This window comes from Hypanus sabinus, chromosome 2, assembly GCF_030144855.1.
Source record: "Hypanus sabinus isolate sHypSab1 chromosome 2, sHypSab1.hap1, whole genome shotgun sequence".
Classification (NCBI taxonomy): Eukaryota; Metazoa; Chordata; class Chondrichthyes; order Myliobatiformes; family Dasyatidae; genus Hypanus; species Hypanus sabinus.
In genome coordinates, this window is record NC_082707.1 from 127,410,965 (window position 1) to 127,416,964 (window position 6,000).

The following is a 6,000-nucleotide window of genomic DNA, read 5'->3' on the forward strand; positions in this document are numbered from 1 at the left end:
GTGCTACAGATTTGACTGACCTGTTTCTGAAATTTATTGGTATTCCCTAGATTTCCATGAGATACTTTTCCTTCTCTGTAGATTCTGATTTCACTTTTACAATTTTGCTTTTATATGGGAAAACGAAGGGACTGGGAATGGGAATAAAAAGGGAAGTGAGAAAATAGAAGAGTTTAAGTAAGGGAAGAGAGATAAGAATAGTGAAATGTAAATATAGATAACCTATACCTGTTATCTATAGGTAACAGATAAATAGGCAGTAAAAGGATGATGAAAAACCTGATAGGAGGAAGAATGAAAAAAGTGTTGCTCAACTCTTATTAGCACAGCAGTAGGATTCAAGATATAGGGCTGATCAAATAATTTCATATATCAGTCCTAAATATAGAGAAAGGAACTGACATTTAGAGATAAGGACTAACTTGTAATTGGAACAGAAAAATAGTACATTTAATTTGACTACATTTTACAAGGATTTTACACTATCTGCAAAGCATGGCAGATTTTTTTCTTGGCAGAATTTGAGATTTTATTTGTGGTCTGAATAACCAAAGAGACTATCTGCTGAGATGATGATGATGGCTAAGGGAGCTGATGGTGTGTTTTTTTAACCATGGCCATTTTCATTGGATCTGGACATGTCTAGCAAGGCCAGTATTTACTGCCCCCTCTGAGCTGTCCTTGAGAAAGTGTGCTGTGCCACCTTTGTGAACTGCTGTGCTCCTCCTTGGTAGGGTTTAGGTTATACAGTGGATTTTGGTTAATTGGGCCATCAGGCAGCTGCTTATGTGGGTCAACTCTTAAAGAACACAAACTAATCAAGTAAGTTGTCGGGATTCCAATCATTTATTTGGGACACCATCCCACGTTTGGGAGACTGTTACAGAATGGTATCTAATTAGTAACATCCACAGGCCGGCAATTCTTAAGATCGACTAACAGTTCTTGGGCACATAGGAAATCTGCATGGAGCAGAGCTCTAGCCACTTCAGCGAGGATGAAGTCCCACGTGTAATGTTTCCCACTGAATCAGAGCATCACCCATCGTGTGCCGTAAGTCCGGATCCTGCTGGCGTTAGCGGCTTCCAACAAGATTTTGTCACTCTTTGCCTTCTCATCAATAGGACAATGCTGGCAGCACACTCACTTGAGCACCTGTGTCACACAAGTTAAAAGGGCGTCCATAATGAACAGTAGATTTCCCTGGCAGCTGGAAACCATGGTGTTCACAGACCTCTGCTGTCCCGATACGCTGGCATTTTCGAAGCTGCATTTCCTAGCATTCATACCAAAGTAAGCATGGGAAAAACACAGACCCTGCATTGTCTGTCTGAAGCCCTTATTGAGGCAGGGACAGGAGGAGGACTTACGTACCTCCACCTGGTTGCGTGTAGACTATCAGCCATTTTAGCAAGCTCCCTATAGTCCTTCACGTGTGCATTAGTGAGGGCTATGCAAACTGGATCAGGAATTTGCTGCATGAAGAGTTCTTTAAAAATAAAACAAGGATAGTGATTTCCCAGGAGAGACAGTATGTGGTTCATTAGCTCCGCTGAGGCCAGACGAGGAGAACAACTGTTTGAAGCGTTCAGAATCCAATAGTCCGAAAGTCTGTAAAAGGTGCGTCTTTAGCAATCGAGTTTTTTATCTTGCAGCCATAGAGTTGCTGAGTGACTCTACCACATAGAAATATTTGGTGTTGTTGGCAGAGATTTCTTGCAGTATGAATTGAGCCTCGGCTTGTACAAACCAAACAATGGCATTTTGCTTCCAAAACTGTGGCAGCTTCAACGTGACTGCATTGGCCAACATGTTCAATAACTCTGGAATTGTCCTAGAGCATCAGACTCACAAACATCAGTTTTCATAAATAAAACAAAGAGAAACGTTTTACCTTTAAGAAAAAACATAATAACTCATTTATTGTACTCCAAAACCCAAACACAAAGTACAGTAACCGAACTTCACCAAATTACATCATCACGTCGGACCAGTCTCTTAAGGTGAACCCCAACCTAATGTTGGTGGTTGTTAATTATGTACGGTTCACCAATTACATTACCCTACACCAGGAGTGTAAATGTAAGCATTTCATTACTTCGACAAGATTGAAACTATCAAGAATTTGAATGTGACGATGAAAATGATGACTTGGAGGATGCATTGTATTAAGGCAGTCCATTACCTGCATGAAATGAATGTGCTAATTTTATTAATTGTGTACATTGGGTGAGTTCCTCCATCAATAACCATTAGGAACATATACACAGTTTTATATACAGTTGTAGTTTTGGTAGTCTTCTAATTAGTTCTGTATTTCATTTAAATATATAATTTGTTACTCAGTTATATGGTAGTTTATCTTTTTATATACCTTTTTAACTATTTCCTTGAAACTTCGGCTAATTGGGCCAAAATGTACGAGTCCTGATGTATCACAATTAACCAGAATCCATTGTATATATTTCCAAATAACTTGGATGGGCATGTGCAGGTAGGAATATTGTCATGTGCCTGTTGTCCTTGGCTTCAGTAGATGGTAGAGATGGCAGGCTTGAGAGATGATGTTGGAATTGTCAACAGCTGCAATGCCTTTTGTAGATATTACACAAAATGATGCAGTGGTAGTGGAAAGGATGAATATTTAGGGTGATGGATGGTAAAGCTCCAGCCTTTGCCTAGTTTTTCAAGAATGACGTTGAACTTCTTGAGATTACTTGGAATTGGTGACTGGAGAATATTCCTGTACAACTCCCAGCTAGTACATTGTAGATGATGAAAAGGCTTTGGATTGGCAGTTACAAAGCACCTGACCTGCTCTTGTAAACACAGTATTTTACGTTAGTTGTCCCAATGAGGTTTTGGTCAATGATGACTAGACTATAGAAGATGGGAACTTGATGATGTTATTGCCATTGAACTTCAATAGCCAGTGAGGTCCTTTTTGGAGGTGCAAATATTACATGCTGAAGACCCATCCCTTCATTTTTCCCACAAATCTGACCCATGGATCTTCTGCCATAGAATAAGATATTATTAGCACTGAAAGAAAACAACAAAGCTATAAAAGAAAATACATTAAAAAATATTTTTATAAGGGACAAGAATGGCAATTGGATGAGAAGAAGTCCAGAATAATACAGATAGCAAGTGAATTTAGTGGAGAAATTGACCAGAATCTTGTCAATATACAAAAAGGTGTATTTTTCATTACTACCTCAGGACTGGACAGAAACGAAGAAGAGTACCAGCTGAAGCATATGGTATGACATAGATTTATTTTCACTATAGTTACAAGTGTTATAGAAAAATATATTAAATAATATCTTGAGTTAAACATTGAATGCAGGCGAACCATTAAGATTGTAACTGATATATATTTGCAATTGTCCTGCATTTCTTAGTTACTTTCATCAACAAAAATTGAATAATTTCAGAATTAAACTTAACAATGAATGGAGTTTACACTGATTGATGTTTGCAGAAGAAGGTTTCAAATCTTGGCCTTATTTTGCATGTAGAAACATCTGCTTTACTAAAATGCTGAAAGATCTAGCATTAAATCCAATACCACTGTCCTAGTCTTATATTGCCAAGCCCATGCAGCATTCTTTTACTCATTCTATCCAGTAATATCTTAGTGTTTGAATGTTTTGATTTAAACACATATAATCTTTCAAATTCCAAGAAATGCAAGCTCAGTTTATGCTGGAGCCCAGGATGGAACTTAGGAGAGAGATGGTGATGAGAGGAAGGTGAAGGGAGAGTGAAGTCACCATGAAGATTCAAACTCATTAGTCATGTTTTAACATCTGAAATGTAAGAGAAAGGTCTGTTGCACACCAAATGTTGTGAGGAGCAACATTGTTCCACAGACTGTGACAGCTTTGAGATGTAAGTGTTGCTGACAGAGCATGCATGTACTGATGCATGGCATTAGGGGTGGATGTCAGGATGTGATATGTACAGTGTCTTGCAATTGCTGGACAGTTTAAATATTCCTGTGATTCTTGGCAGGCATGTATGGTGAAGGCTGGAATTTGATTAGAAATCCATGTGTATGAGTTGGAGCTAGCTGAAGACATTTGCAAAGGAAGGAGATGTAGCTGTGTTTTGGCCAATACCATTTGAAGATTAGAAAGGGAAGAGAAAAAAAGAACTTGAAGAGAAAGCGAGAAGGCTGAGGTTGAACAAGGCAAATGAGAGCTAGACAGCAGACAACATCTTCAAGACTGGCATTCATAAAAGAAAAGTGACACTGAATTCATCAGCAAATGAAAATCAAAGATGCAGCAGATGCTGGAATTCTGAAAAAAACCACATAAAGTGCTGGAAATGCTCAACAGATCAAGCAGCATCTGTGATGGGACAAAGAGAATTAACCTTCCAAGTTAAGAACTTGTTATCAGAACAGCTCTGATGAAGAGTCTCCAACCTTAACTCTATTTCTCTTCTCACAGATGTTGCCTGACTTGCTTAGTGTTGCCAACATTGTGTGTTTAATGTCCCAATTTTGTGGCTATTTTTTCTTTTGCTGACTTAAAATTTTGCATTGCTGTCTTTAACATAATGCACCAAAAGACTGTGCATTACAACTGTTAACGACTACTGTGCCTGATATGTAAGATGCTGGCCTTGTATTTAGTTAATCAGTTGTTCCAATCATACAAAAAGTGTCAATGTGTACAACACAAAATGTTGGCTGACTGATTAGTTGGAGAATTTCCCACATTTTGAAAGAGCAATGCATAAAAAGTACACTCTAATATACTAAGTAAGAAAATGAGAGGGAAGGGCAAGAGGCAGATCCTAGAGAGTACTCCAGTGGCTGTCCCCCTTAACAGTAAGTATTCCTGCTTGAGTACTGTTGGGGGGGACATCCTACCTGAGTGAAGCAACAGTGGTCATGCCTCTCGCTCAGAGTCTGGCCCTATGGCTCAGAAGGGTAGGGAAAGGAAGAGGATGGCAGCAGTGATAGGGGACTCTATAGTTAGGGGGTTAGACAGACAATTCTGTGAACGCAGGAAAGAAACGCTTATGGTAGTTTGCCTCTCAGATGCCAGGGCCCAGGATGTTTCTGATCACGTCCACGATATCTTGAAGTGGTAAGGAGAACATCCAGAGGTCATGGTACATATTGATACCAATGACATAGGCAGGAAAAGGGAGGAGGTCCTGAAAAAAGTCTACGGGGAGCTAGGAAAGAAGATGAGAAGCAGGACCTCAAAGGTAGTAATCTCAGGATTATTGCCTGTGCCACATGACAGTGAGTATAGGAATAGAATGAGGTGGAGGATAAATGCATGTTTGAGGGATTGGAGCAGGGGGCAGGGATTCAGATTTCTGGATCATTGGGACCTCTTCTGGGGCAGGTGTGACCTGTACAAAAAGGATGGGTTGCACTTGAATCCCAGGGGGACCAATATCCTGGCAGGCAGGTTTGCTAAGACTATTAGAAAGAGTTTAAAGTAGAATTGCTGGGGGGCGGGAACTGAACTGAGGTGACGGAAGAAGGGATGGTTGCTCACAAATAGAGAAAGCTTGGAGACAGTGTAAGAGAGAGAATAGGCAGATGATAGAGAAGTGACGCGCTCAGTCTGATGGTTTTAGAGGTGTTTATCTTAATGCAAGGTGCATTAAGTTCCCCTCCACCTGGGGACTTCTCAGACAAGGATTCGTACACAAAGCAATGGAGACAGATTCAGGCTTTCGAAAATCAGTTCTGGTCTTGTTGGAGACACGAATATCTACCTTTGTTGTAACACATACAAAAGTGGACAGAACCTCGCAGGGATCCTCAAGTTGGAGTTTTAGTCCTGCTCAGGGACAAACAGATCACCCGCAACTGCTGGCCAATGGCCAGAATCACTGCCACATTCCCTTGTAGGGATGAACATGTTAGGAAGGTTGAGTTGAACACTTCTGACCAAGGTGATGTGAAAACTTAGCAATGATCAGTTGCGGAAGTCATTCTACTTCTACCTAAAGACTGATCTAGAG